Source organism: Propithecus coquereli, unplaced genomic scaffold, assembly GCF_000956105.1.
Source record: "Propithecus coquereli isolate 6110/MARCELLA unplaced genomic scaffold, Pcoq_1.0 Scaffold37, whole genome shotgun sequence".
Lineage (NCBI taxonomy): Eukaryota > Metazoa > Chordata > Mammalia > Primates > Indriidae > Propithecus > Propithecus coquereli.
Window position 1 is genome coordinate 4,306,697 of NW_012149396.1, and position 18,537 is coordinate 4,325,233.

Genomic DNA, 18,537 nt, shown 5'->3' on the forward strand with positions numbered 1-18,537 from the left:
TGTGTGTGTGTGTGTGTGTGTGTGTTCATGTACACAGGTGTGTCCTGTAGAATAAAGCCAATAAGTAATTGCATCAACATCATGAATAATCAAAATATTTAGCATAAAAGAAAAAAATAAAATATAGGCCAGGAGTGATGACTCACACCTGTACTCCTAGCACTCTGGGAGGCCAAGGTGGAAGGATTGCTTGAGTTCAGGAGTTCGAGACCAGCCTGAGCAAGAGCAAGACCCCGTCTCTACTAGAAATAGAAAAATTAGCGAGGTGGTGCGCACCTTTAGTCCCAGCTACTCAGGAGGCTGAGGCAGGAGGATCGCTTGAGCCCAGAAATTTGAGGTTGCAGTGAGCTATGATCTATGATGACACCACTGCACTCTAGCTGGGGCAACAGAGCAAGACTCTGTCCTCCCCCCAAAAAAAAATTAAATAAAAAAAATATATAGAACCAAAAATGTTGGGCAAAAACATTACAATCTGAACTTGAATTATGAATATAAAATAATGATTTATCCTCCTTTAAAAAAATATATTCTATCCACTGAAAAACCAAGAAGTGGTTGTAATTAGCACTCTTAGTAGCTAGACTGTGGTCTCTGAATATCATATCCTACTAAAAAGAAACTAGGGCTTCTTGGCTGATTCAGGTCTGGGACAAGAAATATATTAAGCCTGAGATGTCTGGTCATATCAGCAAGCAAAAAAGCGATCAAATACTATTTTAATAAGACACAAAAGCCACCTGAAGAAGAATGATTATGATGGATTGAAACATATCAAAAATGTTAAATTCCTGAGTTTATGATGACAGAAGAAAAGCCCACACCACCACCACCACACGCTGTCCAACTTTGGAAGCCGATTAGGCAACAACTCAACGGAGGTAGACCACTATGCTAAAAACTGGCAAAAACAAACAAGCATTTGTCTTGCCGTTACTACAGGAACTGTATTTTCTGATAACCGAATAGTTGATGAGGAAAAATTTTCTACAGAATTCTGGCTAATAAATTCAAAAGGATTGATAAAATTAGGAAACATACACTTTGCAACCCCTTATGAAGTAAAGGATCTAAACAACAATCATCACTCAAAGCTAAAAATGTTAGGTGGAAGTTTAATGAGGAATGCATTAACCTGGGAGACCTCATTAATCAATCTTAACATAACTAAAAATTGCCATAAATTAAGGATCTTAAGCGATACATGACCAAATGCAATATATGAATCTTGTGTGGATTCTGACTCAAACAAACTAACTATGGAAAGACATTTTTAAGACTGGTTGGAGAATAGATGATGTTAAAGAATTATTGTAATTTCACTAGCCATCATAATGAAATTATGACATTGTTTAAAAAGATCATATCATTAGTGATGCATACTGAAATATTTGCAGGTGACAGGATATTACATTTGGAACTGCTTTAAAATACTCTAGGAGGGAGAGAAAATGAGATGGAGATAAAGATGGAAGAAGTTTGGCAAAATATAGGTAATTGTTGAAATGAAGCTGGGTGGTGAACACAGAGTTCATCATACTCCTCTATTTATTTTGGTTTTGTTTGAAATTTCTATAATAAATAGTAAAGAACTAAAAAAATAAACTAGGCCAGGCACAGTGGCTCATACCTGTAATTCTAGCACTTTGGAGGCAGAGGTGGGAGGATCACTTGAGGCCAAGAGTTTGAGACCAGCCTGAGCAACCTAGTGAGATCCTGTCTCTACCAAAACAAAAAAGAAAATCTAGCCGGGCCCAGTGGCACACACCTGTAGTCCCAAGTACTTGGGAGGCTAAACCAGGAGGATAGCTTGAGCCCAGGAGTTTGAGGTTGCAGTGAGCTATGATGACGCCACTGCACTGCAGCCCAGCCAACAGAGTGAGACTCTGTCTCAGAAATAAATAAATGAATAAAAATTAAAAATAAACTATAATAAAAAGCCCTGCGAAGTAGGATTATTAATCCCATTTTACTGGGGGAGTTAAGACTCCCCTAGTAATGTTAACTTACACAACATCACAGTAAAATTAATAGAGCTAATGCTCAAACCTTAGTCTTTTTGAAACCAAGTTCAGACATGTTTCCCAAACATTACAGCTGACTTCCTTAGAGAGAAACAACAACAACAAAATGTTTAATATCTAGCAAGGACCTAAGCTGCTAAAAGACACAAAGAATTTTCATATTTGCCGGCATCACTTTGAAATAAGATAGCTTCTAGGGATACCACAAAATCCTGCGTTTATCCTTTAATCTTCAATGAAATTGACTGAGCATGCCAAGAATTTTCCATTTTATTATAAACCCTCCCAAACAGCAGCTATGGCTTTATTTGGCAGCAGCAACTCTGCAAGTCGGCTTTTGTAAAACGTGAGTGGGAGTCTGTGTCTTACTGGGTCCTCTGGGTCCTCTGAAGTCTCTTCCAGGATTAAGGTCTTGGCGCAAAACAACATTGAAATGCTCAAAGTAAAAGAAACACCCATACAGACAATACGCAACATGCTTGGAAGTCAGGGGAGGGTGGGCAGGCCAGGGTAGAGGTCAGCAAACCACAGCCTGGGAGTCCAGTCATGCTTTCTGCCTGTGTGTACAGCCCATGAGCTAAGAATGGTTCTTATATTTTTGAATAGTTAAAAAAAAAATTAAAAGAAGAATAACATTTCATGACACATGAAAGTTACATGAAGTTCAAATGTAGTGGCCCATAAATGAAGTTTCACTCTAACATAATCACGGCCATTCATTCACGTGGCGTCTACACTGCTTTGCCACTCCAACAGCAGAGTGGAGTGGATGTGACAGAGAAAGAATGTGGCAAGCAAAGCCTAAGATATTTACTATCTGGCCCTTTCCAGGAGAAGTTTGCTGATCCCTGATTTAGGGCATGGCAGGGAATGGGAGCAGGACCCGTGGGAAAACAGAGAGAAAGCAACCAATCTCGCCTGGGTTGGATTTTCTCCTCTAGTTCAATCCCTCTCGGTCTATAGTCTTTCTTGATTGATTTCCTTTCGTTTTTTCTTTTTAGTACGTTATGCATTGTGTGCATGAACAAATGGTAAGAGTCATTTAATCACAAGAATGAATCACTCTTTAGAATGCACCCCACTGCGTTCTCAAAAAGTCTTTCATGATTCGAATATCACATTGGTCTTCACGTTGTATGCCCTAAAATAGACTCTCATACGTGCCTTTTATTCTTAAAATCAAGGAATTCTGCTTCTTAATCACTGATATTTCTGAAAACATCCCACCTTTTCGACTCACTGGTTGGGCCATCTTAAACGAGTTACATAAAATCTCAGCCTCAACTTAGGTATCTGTAGAAGAGGAGCGATAACACGTAGAGATAGGAAAATGAGGTTTTTTTTAAATGCCTGGTTGCAGAAGGCCCTCCATGGACAGTCTCTGTCCACAGCGTTGCTCCTGTTAGTTTATATTATTAATAACCACAGAAGACAAGCAGACGATAACAGAGCAGGTTGTTCACATCTGTCTGGCTGCAAAGCTTTACATCCAACTGTATCCACATGAAATTAAATTCCAGTCCTCTCTTTAGTTCAGAAAACTTTCATGCCCACAGTCCTTGATTGGTATGAAGAAACCCAAGGGGAAAGAAAGTAAAGTCCAAATTGCCATATGGCATTGCCATCCTGAGGAAAATCCATGTTAGCATTTTATTTCAGCCAGAAGTAGATTAAGGCAGATAAAATTTTCAAAATAAAACACAATCAGTTAATTAAAGTAAGGAGAGACTTTGATTTGTTTTATGCTAGAATGGATTGAAGACAGCTTACAAGCGGCATTGTGCCAAGAGGAGTCATTTCCTAGATTAAGGCTTTTCAAACAGGGCTCCCAGGGAGGGGGCGAGGTGCCACACAGACAAAGCTCTATCACCTCAACTTCGACCAGAGCAGCTCTGCTTTGTTCTGTACACACACTGAATTTTTCCATGAGCCTTTCTGTGAAGAAAGAGGACTATACGGCTGAAAGGTTTAGAGGCAGACTGCCTGGTTTCATGGCCTCATTCTGCCACTCAGTAGCTGTGTGACCTTGGGCAAGTTCCTTAACCTCTCTGTGCCTCAGTTTTCTTAATAGCAAAATGCAAATAATATTAATTATTAACAATAATAATCAACGTGGGGTCGTTTGTGAGTTGATATTTATAAAGCAGCTATAACAGTACATATAGCACATAAATGATTTGTGCATGTTTGTCAAACGAGTAAATGAAATACGAAACCACGATCCACAATTAAGGCTGACAAGCAGTTGGGATTATTTTGTTTCTTGCAAGGAAGAACCAGGTAATATTTTAAATAAACTGCACACTAATCTGGAAAATTTATTTGTGGGGATTTTAGTAAATCTGTGCTACTGATTCTTTATTGTTAATGCATCAATAATTCACCAACTTCCACAACCAATGATGCCAACATCTAATGAATAGTTTACAATCTACAAAGCAGTGCACACACGTCACTGCGAATTGTAATCCTCGTGATAAACCAACATATCACTGGGCACCCAAGATAATGCTCTTTCATGACATGAGAATAGTTGAAGTATTACAAAATAAACATGTATAGGGTCTGTTATGGGTTGAATTGCGTCTCCCCTCCAAATTCATATGTTAGAGTCCTAACCCCCAGTACTGAAGAAGGGACCTTATTTGGAAACAGGGTTGTTGCAGATGTAATACTTAGTTAAGTAAAGATGACGTCATGCTTAAGTAGGGTGGAAGCCAGTATGACTGATAATCCTTGTAAAAAGCGAAATCAGGAGCGAGATGAACACACAGGGAGAAGGCCACGTGAAGACAAAGGCAGAGATCTAGCAATGCTTCTACATGCCAAGGGACACCAAAGATTGCCAGCAACTCACCAGAAGCTGGGGGAGAGGCATGAAACAGATTCTCTCTCGCATCCCTCGGAAGCAACCAACCCTGCAGGCACCTCGATCTCAATTTCGAGCCTCCAAACCTGTGAGACGATCAACTTCTATGGTTAAGCCCCTCCATTTGAGGTATTTTGTTAGAGCAGCCCTAGGAAACGAATACAGACACTGTTCTTATTCCAGAGACTATAACGAAGGTGTTTCCTTTCTTTACCCTTGATTCACTGATTCACATAGTAAATATTTATTGAACATCACTGTGTTAGGAGCCATGGCGCCAGGGGTGAGCCAGACTCTGCTTTCATGGGGCTTTCAATACAGGGGACAAGACAGACATTAAACAAATAAATGAATATGCAGGGAATGTAATGGGAGGTGGTGATGAGCCGTGCGCAGAAAAGCAGGTCAGGGTAAGGGGGTCTGTTCTGCATGAGTGGCTGGGGAAGCCGATCTGAGGAGGCAGCATTTGAGCCAAAGACTTGAAGAAAAGGAGGTGCAAACCGCGCGGCCACCTGGGGAAAGAGGGCTCAGGCACAGGGGAAAGCAAGAGCGGAGGCTGCCATTTGCCGGGAGCAGTGTTCTAAGAGCAGCATGGTATGCAGGGCATTCTGCCATTCTTTTCTTTCTTTCTTTTTTTTTTTTTTTTTTGAATAGATTGAAACGTGTTGAGACTTCCCATTTGCCTAACTAAGGAGTTGTCTCCTTAGCCACATTACAACAGGTCTAGCCCTGGCCGGCATGGCTCCCCGAGGGCAAAAGCAAAGACAGTCTGCGAAGCTGTCGGGTTCTGCAAGGCGTAAGCAACTGACTCCAGGTCACCCTGATTGAGTGCACAGAGGTGTTCTCAGCTCACTTCTGCAGGGTGTGGATTGAAAAGCACCGTTGCGGATGTCCAGGGTGGTTTGGCTCTCTAGGGCTTGAATCTTTCTCCTATTAATAGGTACACAAAAGTGCCATCTGTGTGAGTCTTGAAGGAAAGGTCCCTTGCTTGTTTGTCCTCACACTCCGAGCTGGAGCACAGGGACATCCCCTAGACATAACCAGCGAGTGCTACCACCGGAAATGCAACTCGGGAACTGGATATCTGGCTTGTTGGAGTTGGAGGCGGTGAAAACCCAGTTATTATCCAGGGAAGGAAAGGAGTCTGGCACAGTGGTGCTTTGTGTCCAGTGGCAGGAATGTCAGTGGCGGGTACCCATGGCCAGTGGCCATGCCAAAAGGACCCCAGCCTGCTCTTCCTACAGCTTGAGCTTGCCATGGTACTAACACATGGGATCCTCCCAGTTTCCAAACTTAGTTTTCCAATATTCCCATCAAGTCTGGTAGCTGGCCCATATCCTCCCAGTAAATTCCTTTTCTGCTAAATCAGTCAGAGTCAATTACTCTAGTTTGCAACCAAGAGCCCTGCTTAGTTTTAGTAGCGTTTCTGAGTTTACCATTTTTAGTTTCTCAGTTCTAAGCTAACAATATTATTTCTTCAATTTTGGTCACCATTATATAGAGCTTACATATTGGAAGCTGAAAAAGCAAGTTACAACAAAAATGCCACAAGGATAACTAGGTTATATGAGGGGAAAAAGGCTAACATCTCTCCAAGCCCTTGAAGAGTCTAACCGTGTCCTGAATATTAACTAGCACACCTGTTCTGCAGCTACATTACACAGCACAATGGTGACATCCAGTGTCAGCTGGCTAAATCTCAGGTGACTGTGCAGTTTACCTGAAAATGACGCACAGTATACCAAAGGCATGCATGTTAACACTGTGCCCAAGTTCTACCTTAAAGTAATAATCTAAGATCTTGCTAAGCACAATTAATTTTATTCAACTATGTGCTCATTTGTACATGCATATATATTTCTATTATAACCAGGGCTATAGGAAACTCTTAGATATAAGATAAAAGCTATTTATTTGGGGGGGAAAAAGGATTGAAATATTGGTGCAAACACAATGTACAAATATATACTATTGACAAAGCACTGTGCCATTTACCGAAAAAAATTTTCCATGTATTATCAAAATTATTATGACACTGTGCTATAGTTACTATCGTCAGCATATATATAACGCAATAACACACAGAGAAGGATGTAAGTTTTTCAAGGTTGTAAGTTGACCTCATCGCCTGAATCCAGATAAGTTAACCCCAAATTCAGATGTCTTTGTAATGAAATAGTCTATCCTCAGAGTTCACTGGAATAATTTGAAACTTTGAAAAACAGTTAAAGGTTTCAGCCAATGTTCAGCAACTAACCAGCAAAGAGCTGCAAATCACACGTATCCCCTCCCATTTGGAGAAGAGTGGGAAGGAAGGACCAGGATCTGTTGAGTGACCACCATATGCCAGGAAGGGTATGCTGTCTGTAACACTTCTCCCACATGCCCTGAGACATCGGTATCATTATTCCCATTTTACAGATGAAGGAACAAGGCTCAACAAGATTGAGCAAAGACAGTTAGTGAATAATGGTCATGGGATCTCAACCTATGAGTTGGCTGTCTCCTTCCCTGAAGCTGCTATCTCTTTCCAGCCTACTACTTTGCCTCCTGCTGCACTGAATGAATTTCTAAGCCTCATTTCCTAGGCTCAAGATAGTTTAGGAATCAAGATTTACCAAAATCACTAAGCAACAGCCAAGGGACTCCTGATGCGAGATCCCAAGTGTTTCCTTCAAGAGCGTGAGCAGACGCCTTTGTCCCAGTAGAATTATTCCATGAACAGAGGCAGTATGGCTTCATGGCTTAAAAGCAAGGGATTTGGACTCAGCTGTGCTGCCTGCAGGACTCGGCTCCACTTCCTTATCAGCTGGAAGGCCTTGGAAAATCACTGAAACCCCCTAGGACTCAGCTTGCTCAACTGAAAAATTCAGATGAGAATGTTAACTTTCTCAGAGTTACGTGAGGATTAAATGAGATAATGCACGAAAAGTGCTTAATAGAGTATCTGACACAACGTGCATTAAATGAATATTAATTACATTTATATTCACAGTTTACGGTGGACATCTGCTTATAGGACATCATGGGAAAGTGTCAATGCCTGAGCTCAATTGTCCCTCGCTGTGCCACCTTCGCCTTGTCAGCCAATTATTGCTCCTGCTTTGAACTGTCCATCAACAGATCAGCCCAAAAGCCAGTTATGACTTGCCGGTGAAGAAAATATGAAAAGAAACCAATGTCAATGACATATATCACAGTCACAGTAACATTTACTTGGTGCTCTTTCAGAAAATCTCATTTGTGGCTCTATAAAATATTTTATGAGTAAACAGCTCAGGAATTTACAAAATATCTATAGCCTTCTAAACTCATCCTAGAGTATTTTTACCTTCAACATAATCTACTTTATTTTAAAGTAAATTTTTTACCTTCTGGCAAAGGGTAAAAAAAAAAAAAAAAAAAAAAAACGAGGATGTGGAACAGCTGGAACTCCTGTCTGTTGCAAATGGAATGCAAAATGTGTGGCCACTTTGGACAACAGTTTGGCAGTTTCCTGCATGATTACACACATACTGTACAGCCCCGAAATCCCACTCCTTGGCGTTTATCCAAGTGAAATGAAAATTTACGTTCCATAAAAACCCGCACACGAATGTTCGTAATTGTCGAACACTGGAAACAATTCAAATGTTCCCCAACAGGCGAGTGCTACTTGGCAGTAAAAAGGAATGAATGATACACAGAACAACATAGATGCCTCTCGAATGTATCATGCTGACTGAAAACAGCCAAGTTCCATGGGCTACATACTCTCTGATTCCATCTATTTGGCATTCTAGAAAAGTCAAAACTGTAGAGACCAAAAACAGATCGGTGGTTGCTTGGTACTGGGAATTGGGAGAGAGGCTGACTACCAAAGGGACACAGGGGACTTTGGAGCGGGGGGATGCTCTATATCTTGATGGTGATGGTGGTTCCATGACTCTAACCACAGAACTTACAGTACTCTACACTAAAAAAAAAGTAAATTTGTATACCTTTATTTAAAATTTAGTAATCCAAAGTATCCTAGAAAAAGCAAAGTACAATTAATATTTCAAAATCTAAGAACCCTCGCTGATTTTATCCGAATTAACTGGAAGCCACAATTAAATGAATTCATTTTCCTTCACTCAAATTATTGACCCCAAAATGTCTAAATGGTAAAAATAGCAATGGAATTAGGATTGTTGAAAAGCAGGCAAATGGAAGGCTGATAGGTAGATAGGTAGGTAGAACTGTTGATGCTACAAAAATAGTCAATAAAATCTGACGCTCAGTATGATGAAAGAAATGAGGAAAGAGGCAGCTTCCCACCCTGGGTAAAACCGAGTTCCTTGTAGCAGATCAGGACAACATAAAGGAACGCATTGCCAATCAAGACTCTTCCTCCTGGTGAACGGGCACGGTACGTTGAATGTCTCCACCCTGATCCTGAACTACGTGAAAGTGAGAAGGATAAAAGATGGATTCCTGTATAAAGTAAATGCCTCGCAGGAGATATTTGGAATGAAGTTGTTGGTGTAGGACTAGAAAAATGCATCTGTTTTAGAACTTTTTAAACCCTTACCAAGGAAAAAAAGGTTTATTACCAACCAAGATTAATCACTTAATCAAATCACATACTCCTAGGTGTTCTCACCGAGGAATTTTAGGAAGTTGTTTTGACGTTTCAAGCAGAAAAACTGAGTTGTGTATGAACACTTTCAGCTTTGGAAAACTGTATTATTTAACTAGGTCATCTAGTTTTCAAATTTTAGATATTTAGAAAAATCTTTTGCATTCTAACTGGCCAATAAAATAGACCTTAAGTTATATTAATGCTCTTTTTTTTTTTTTTCGGCCCCAAAAGGAATTTGCAATTTTACTTAACAGCACTCAGAGAGACACTGTCTTCTCCTTAGGTTCACAGAACTTGTCAGATTTTCATGAAAGGGTTTCTCTCAACTAGAGAAATCTCCCTAAGAGGACCTCTTAATTAAGCATAAGTTGTCAAAGCATGCCCCTGGCCCCAAATGCATTTGCCATAATAGTTATCATAAAGCAGGGTCAATGGGGGTGTACAAAAAAACAATTCTGACTGGAAATTGCTGTTCAAGATTCCTGATTCCTAATAGAGGTTTACCAAAAGTCAACACTCTTGCAGTGTTGGGAAGTTCTTATTCGGTTTATTCTCTCTACAGTTATGGAAAACACCACCGCTTAAGAGGATCCTCGATGTTTGACTCTTGACATTAATATTTAAAAGTATCATAGAGGAGAATTGAAACATCAAATAAGATGTTGGCTCATATCATTATTTTCAAATTATGTTACCATGGAAGCTGGACTAATGTATCTGTCAGACCAACGCATCTGTCTTACCATTTAAATGTAATTGCAGAAATGTCCAGCAAGTGGTGGACACAATGTGGTATAACCATGGAAAGGAATAAGTAGTAATTACCAATAAAACTGAACCAATTACGTATATGTGCTACAACCTGAATGAACCTCAAAAACTTTATTCTAAGTGAAAGAAGCCAGATGCTAAAGACCATATACAGTATGATTTCATCTATATGAAATGTACCAAAAAGGCAGATCTAAGGAGACAGAAAGTAGATTAGTGGTTGCCTGGGGCTCAGGGTAGGAATAGTGAGTGACTGCAAACAAGCACCAGGGATGTTTTGGGAGTGATGAAATGATCTCAAATTGGATTATGCTGATAGTTGCACAATTCCATAAATTTACTAAAAATCATTGAATTGTATGTACCCTTGCATTTTATGGTATGTAAATTATATCTCCAATAAAACATTTTAAAAAACAGAATAAAAAGTAAGAATAACTTGAATAAAGATGCCTTTTTCTTCCGGAAGAAAAATAGAACTGTAGTCATGTTTTTCTAATTTACAGGAAAAAAATTGATGGCTAGATTTTCTCAATGTTAAGTTTTTCATTCATTGATTTTTTTCCCCTAGATTATTGGCATCCATGCTACAAGCTTAGTTTGAATTTAATTTGCATGAAATTGATACTTAGCTATTTTAGGTTTAATATTTTATAATACTAAACCCAAAACACACAATTCCTAAATTCTTCCGCAACCTAAACAAAAGAGAAAACCACTGACCAGAATAACATGTAATAATTTTTAGATTTGACTAGTTAAATCGGTGTAAGGGAATATGTGATTTGAAACTAATCTAGTTTCAGGCACTATCAAAATGGATGGATGGGTCACCGATGTGGTTCCTAATCTATGGTCTTGGGTGCCCTGGAGGACTCCAATGTTGTATAAATTCCAAGAGGACAGGAATGTGTCTTTCCTACACAGGGCTGTAACACCTTGTGTCTCCAACACAGAACACAGTGCCCTGTGCAGTAGGCACTCAATAAATATTGGTTCAATGAATGCATGATTAAGCCCACAAATTTACAGATACACCAAATATTTTCTAAAACTGGATATATATGTATACACACACACATGTATGTGCGCATGCCTATGTAAATGACTGTTTTGGGCTTAGTAAAGTGAAATTCATTTAAACATGTTATTAAATTCATAGTAAAATTTTGCCATTATGAAATATTTTCAATCAATAAAAGGCCATATAATTTTGATGTAAATATCTCAGTTCAAAAGATTTGAAACTACTACCTTAAAAGACTTTTACAGTCCCTTCATATCTTCAATGCTTTCCTTTTTTAGTTATTTTTCCACACAAACACACACCTCATTTTTCAGCTTTGTATAAATCTAGCTTACATTTTTTAGCTTTGGCCAAAATTCAGATTGCAAATCATGTTCAGAGTTGAGCACATTGTAAATAAATAGCCCAACACAAAACATGACTACTTTTTTTTTTTTTTTTTTTGAGACAGAGTCTCACTCTGTTGCCCAGGCTAGAGTGAGTGCCATGGCATCATCCTAGCTCACAGCAATCTCAAACTCCTGGGCTCAAGCGATCCTTCTGCCTCAGCCTCCCGAGTAGCTGGGACTACAGGCATGAGCCACCATGCCCAACTAATTTTTTCTATATATTTTTAGTTGTCCGATTAATTTCTCTCTATTTTTAGTAGAGATGGGGTCTCGCTCTTGCTCAGGCTGGTTTCGAACTCCTGAGCTCAAACAATCCGCCCGCCTCAGCCTCCCAGAGAGCTAGGATTACAGGCGTGAGCCACCGCGCCCGGCCAACACGCCTATTTTTAATACACAGAATAGCACCTGTATTTATTTCAAAATTTTCTTTCTGGTTAGAATAGGAGATCAATTTATTTTGTAAATAACAAAAAGTAAGAATCTTCTTATGACATTTGGCTCACTCCTAGGAAGTATAACCTGTTTTCATTTTTTCTGCAAATAGTTGAGGATCCACACAGGGATGCCTTCATGCCTTAGGCAGAAATGCCTGTCAGGGGCCTTCGCTCTCAAACCAGGAGTGCAGGGGGGAGGAGGAGGGGACAGCCCAGCTGCAGCTTAACAAAGGAGCCAATTGTGTCTGCCAGGGTACCTGACACTCCTGCCCAGCTCAAGTTTCTGGAAAACCAGACTTCTGTAGAGCTGAATATTTGATAGCATTAGGTAAAATCAAAAGGACAGATTAGCTTTTCCCTATTGCAAATGCAGAATAATTCCCTTTTGTATTCTGACCCTTCATCTAGTCTATATACACCAAGAGTAGAAGAGGTTTGATTCCTAAAGTAAAACAACTATGATATAATGGGGAACAGACACAGCTTCAGTTATGTTCAGGGCTAGTTGCTTTGTTCTGATCCTTACATTCAATTATTTTTTTTTTCTTTTCCTTTCGAAAAAGGCTGAAAATGTGCAGCTATGTCACCATCCAGTCTAAAAAACTACACTTGCACTGTGCTGTACTCTTCATTTAATAAGACAGTATTGCTACTTGGAAGGCTGCCTGGGGAGGGCTCTGTAACTTCCAGCTCTAAAATCCCAGGGTGGCCACTCAACAGGAACAGCAGAACTGTCAGGCAATGGGCTGTTCTTTTGCTACACCTGCAGCTGCAGGAGCCGGCACGAATGAATGGAGGGTGAGAAAACCACCTTCATTCATCTTAGTTCCTAAAAGTTGGGTGCGCAGCGACCTGTCAAGCCGCCGCGCTGGAGTCAACAGGCGACAGCGTTTTCCGGAAGGCTTTTCTCCACGGCCCCTGAAATTAGCAAGTGGAAACCGCGGGGACCCCTGGCAAAGGGATTGTTTAACAACAACCTAAATAAATAATGAGGTGTGAGCCGGGTTAAGAAAAGGGTTCTTTTCTGGAGGAAAAGCAACCCCTTCTCTTCCCAGAGAAAAAGGAACTTCTCGCCCAGGGAATCCGAGCCCAGAACGGAGGTTTACAGGGAGGAGTATCCTTTCCATCCAAGACCCTTATACAGGAAATGTGTTTGGTGTCACGAGCACCGCTGGGGAAACCTGCTCCAAGGGCACCTGGACGCCCACCCACCTGGCGAGGGCGACCTGCCTGGCGCGTGCCGCGGGGACGGGGCCCGGGGACTCCCAGGCTCGCCTACCTTGGGGAGCGCGGAGCCGGCGCGGGGTCCGGGTGCTGCTCCTTCCCCGGCGTTCGGGCCTCCCGGCCAAGTCCGGCTCCCGGGGCGGGGCGGATGTCACCGCCGCCTGCAGGTCTGGCTCCGCCCCGTGGGGCGCGCCCGGGCCACAGTCCGGCTCCCGGGAGACCAGGGAGGAGACCCGGCTCCTGCAGGGGCCGGGACGCGCTCGCCCAGGGCACAAGTTCCAAGCGCCGGCCCTGCCGGCTCTCGGTGGAGCGCTGCTATACGGGGGATTTTATGCTGCTGCTTTTCAAGAAGGTCCTATCTGCACCCTAAGTTCATAAACTTTTGTTTTGGTTGTTTTTAATAAAAGTTTTATTTTGGAATAATTTTAGACTTACATAAAAGTTGCACAGACAGTGCAGAGAGTTCTCTAAACCCCCTTCAGCAGGTGTCCCTTAAGGCCCACACCTTACATAATCATGGTACATTTTTCAAAACTAAGAAATTTACATGATCTGTTACTATTAACTAAACTCCAGGCTTTATGCGGATGGCCCTCGTTTTTCCGGCACTATCTTTCTGTTCCAGGATCCCATCCGGGACCCCACACTGCGCTGAGTGTCATGTCTGCTTGGTCTCTTCTGGTCTGACCCAATTTTTTGGCCTTTTCCTGACTTTGACAGCTGTAAGGAATGAAGTGCTGTGATGAGGCAAAGTTTGGTGGATGTCTCTCACTTGGCTTTGTCCAGTGTTCTCCTCGTTAGACGGTGGTTATGGGTTTGGGTGGAGGCAGGTCGCCGAGGTGAAGTGTCCTTCTCATAACACCCTCTCAGGGAGTACTGGGTAGTACTTGATGGATGCCGACCTCTTCCCTTACTTAAAGCAGTCTCTGCCAGGTTTCTGTTCTGCAAAGTCCCTATTTTTCTCTTTCCATATTCTCTTCGTTGAATGGCAGTCAGTCTATTAAACTTCACCCCTAGAGGTGGGAGTGTCTTCATATGATTATTTGGAATTAGTCTGCAAGGAAGATTTGTTCGGACTCTCCCATTTATTTATTCATATCAGTATGGACTCATGTATATTTGTTTTATACTTTGGGCTATAATTCAATAGTATATTATTTATTTTTTTATTTAAATTGATCTAGTTTTGACCACTGGGACCTCTTTCGGGTTGGTTCCTGTGTCCCTTTGAAAGTTCATGAACTTTTAGGATGGTGGATTAAAAAAAAAAAAAAGATTTCCTCCATCCGTCCCACATTTAACAGATTTGGAAAACTGCAGCCCAAATCCTTCAGTATCCAGGGGATTTTCAGTATCTTCCTGGAAACCCCACAATTACTGATTCCCACCACAGTCAGAGGGAAATGTTATGTCTTTTTTTCCCCCTAACAGATTAACTTGTGGATCTCGACACACTTGGAGGAGTGAAAGTTGATGGTTCTTAGGCAATGCTGTTGTTGTTAACTAATCCCTGTGGTTCTATTAAATAGATGTATGAATATTTACAGACAAATCATGTTCCAAAGATACCCTGGATGCTTATTACTAGTTTAAACATTGAAGACATCCAGCTGTCGAGGAGCGTTTGTGACATTGCTTGGGTTTGCTCGTGTTTGCATTTGCAAGTTGGTGCCATAAACACTACATTTCCTCCCTCTGAGCTTGGCTCTTGCTCAGTATTGATGTGATTCTGCTTCTTGAGACCCTCCCACCTCTTTCCCTGTACTTAACCCTTCTGGGAGGGGGAAATCCACTTTTCCATTAGCCCAGGTTGTGCCAGGTAAACACAGGAGGGATGGCCCAGCGAGTACTCCAGTGCCACAGAGCTAACTGATTTTCTATCTTTCAATTATTTTTGACTAAGTTACTAAAAATCACAAGAGTTCAAGGAAAACATTTCATACTTAAGTCCCACCATATCTGCTATGGACTGAATGTTTGTGTCCCCCAACCCCAATTCATATGTTGAAGCCCTAGTCCGCAGCATAATGGTGAAAGTGTTGTTGGGAGGTAATTAGGTCATGAAAAGGTTTTAGGGCCTTTATAAGAAGAGGCAAGAGATCTCTCTGTGATGTGGCGACACAGCAAGAAAGCAGCCACCTGCAAACCAGGAACAGGATCCTCACCAGACACCCCCGCCGTGGGCACCTTGACCTTGGACTGCCCAGTCTCTGGAAGTACGAGAAATAAATGGTTGTTGTCTAAGCCAGTTTAGTACCAGTCTGTGGTATTTTGTTATAGCAGCCAAAACTAGACAATATCCCAGAAGACATTGAAAAAATCAGAGGTAAAGGTGAGAGTTTGTATCTTTTTCTGGGGGGAGAGAAGAGACTTTAATTGACAGTAATAATTCTAATCAGAATGAAATGGTGACCGTCTTTCATAGTTCTGCAAATGTACTCCGATTCTAACTAGGAGTACATGGCCCCATTCTCCATCTTCAAAACCAGCAGCATAACTGACTGTCCCTCTTTCACTTACAAAGACTCATGATTACATGGAGCCCAGCTGGGATAATCCAGGGTAATCTCCCCATCCCAAAATCCTCACCCTGATCACATCTGCAAAGTCCCTTTGCCACATAAGATAACACATTTGCAGGTCCTGGATATTAGGAAGTAGACATATTTGGGGGCCACTATGCTGCCTTCCACAGCTGTGCTCCTAGGTCACTTTGTAATTCAAACAATAATTAGGTTTTGTTATTAAATATTTCATTTTTGAAGGCACAACATCAAGAAGGCTTTGCAAAATTATAAAGGAGTCATGCTGCCATCTCCTTTGTGGTGATACCTCTGCCTATCCTTCCCTCCTGTCCTCTCACCTTCCCATGACACACCCATAATGCCACCCTAAGGAGATCCTGTATTGCAGTTTTCCAAGTTATTCCACCTCCTCTATAGCTACAGCCTTCCTTGGCTTTCTGGGACTTTTGGGAGGAAAAGAGAATGCAAATGTGAAAGTTACAGCTTGGATATTAACAAAACTTAATTCTATGGGCCCTCTGATTCCTGAGCTCTGAGCTCATATTCAGATTGCTAGGGAAAGTTCAGTGCGTCCAAATGTCTCTTGCAAGCTTAGGACAGCAATCCATCTACTTTATGCCAGTTGGAGTTCTAAGTGTCAGGGTCCATTTTTAACAACTGTAAATTTCAATGAGTTTGTACTTTAAATGAGTAGGTTTCACATATGCACATGAAAATAGCTATCAATATGATTACATAATAAGCTAAAATATTCCCAAACAACAAATCATCACTAAGTAGTAGTAGACCTAATAAGTACTAGAAGACTAAGAGAATGTTGACTGTAGTTGGTATCCCAGGGAAGGCCACAAGAGGAGATAGGATTGGAGGTGGGCTTTGAGTTTAATTACTATGTTATTCTGGGAGAGCATGGGAGATTTCAAGGTCAGACACAGCCAAAAGCACAGCAGCAGGTAAATGTTCAGGCAGACAGGGAAGCTACCAAGTAGATCCACCCAGCTGGGCCACAGATAAAGCAGAGAGGTGCAAGCAAACCTTGGGTAACAGACAAGAGGTCCAGGAAATATATTTTTCTTGTCTATCTCTACTAAGAGGGAAAAAAAAATCATTGTAGGAACTGAAACTCTGGTTGTTGCTACCAGTTCATTAGTGAAACACTTTGCAAATACCTGTGAACAATATATGAGTATCTACTTGTATACACAAGCCTGTCTACACAGGTGAATTTTTTTCTAAGACTCCTTTCACATAATGGATACAGAAACCATGATATCACCAAGAGTGATATTCAGAATATGTACCTATTGTGCGAGCAGTGGCACCGACCAATCAGAAGAGGTGCCAGCCATAGTAGACAACTGGCAGGGCTAAGCCCATGTGAACCTGCTAAATGTCAGCCCTGGACATCAGTGTTAAACACTATTACTGCTCTGCTCCCTTAACAAAAATAGACATCATTTCAGAAATGCCCTTTCAAAGCACCCAGTTTAGGCACATTTCTTTAGAGTTAATAAGTTCTGATTTCTGTAGGCTTTCTTTCTGTTTGTGAGCTTGGTTCACTCCACCTTAGCTGGAGTAATAAAACAAACAAACAAACAAACAACACACTTCCTTCTGCACTTGGAGCCCTTCCCCACAAATGAAGAACACATAGAGAAAGGTGGAAGAAGGCATGAGAATTGAGATGTTCATTCTAAATACCTCATCCAGGTACCGCCAGCTTTGGAGGAGGATGTGAAGGAGAATCAGGCTGTGTGGGAAGGTTGTGTTAGACCAAGTTTGTTGGTTACAGATAGAGCCTAAACTTCAAGACCACTTGTCTTTGTTCCCTTTGGTTCTCATTCTGTCCCTTACCCTCACCCTACCTTTAGTTGGTAAGGACAATTTTAATAGTAACTCCAGCAGCTCCCGTTTGTTTGTTTTTATTTCTTCTGCTGGAACAAGAGGAAGCTCACCATATTCCCAGGCCAAACAAGCTGAATTATAATTGTCTGCCCACCCGCTGTAGTGAAAACCCTAACTTTATGGATTCTTTCTGTTTGTTTTTAAAGGTTATATTCTCTAACGGACTATGGGGATTTGGCTTCCTATCCTTTTTGCAACAGCAGGGTTTGGGGGGATAATTGTGGTTTGATGTCTAGATCTCTGTTTCTGGGTTTTTGTTGTTTTGTTTTGAAATGTTGTCTTTCTTGATGGTTTGCTGAGTGGCTTGGTATCAAAATAAAAATTTTTGGAAAAGAAGAGTAATGTCCTCGGGTTAGCTCAAGTAAGGTGGGGGTTAGTGTTAGGGTCCACATGGGAACGAGGAAGATGGAGAGTTCGCTGGGGTCCAGATGCGGGAACCCTGCAATGGCTGAGACTCCTGGAGACCGGACCAGGATGGGGGAGCTTTAGGATTCTGGGGAGAGGCTGGAGACCCTCCCTCTAGCACTCTAGCCGGCACTAACGTGGCCCAGATGCTTTCTTTCTCCATCTCTGCTTCTCTGAGGATGCCTTCTCGCATCTTCCCACTATCAAATGGCTTCCTTACCCCTGGGCCTGTGAATCTTTGGTGGCCGTGCTGTGCAGTGTATAGCAGCATTCAGTTTAGCTGGTGGACCTTGGGCAAGTGACATAACCTCTCTGGCTTCAGTTTTTGTAAAATGGGCTGTAACTTGCATGAATCCTTGCA

The 18,537-nt window shown here is 41.5% G+C and overlaps 1 protein-coding gene across 1 annotated transcript in view; it reads right to left on the reverse strand.

Moving 5' to 3' along the window:
* The window catches only part of CCDC68 (coiled-coil domain containing 68), a 38,299-nt gene extending 24,878 nt beyond the window's left edge, over positions 1–13,421 (reverse strand). The window contains exon 1 of the mRNA XM_012651728.1: positions 13,397–13,421. The gene's annotated coding sequence lies outside the window, so the exon portion shown is untranslated. The remainder of the gene's footprint in view (positions 1–13,396) is intronic.
* Between the last annotated feature and the right edge of the window lie 5,116 nt (positions 13,422–18,537).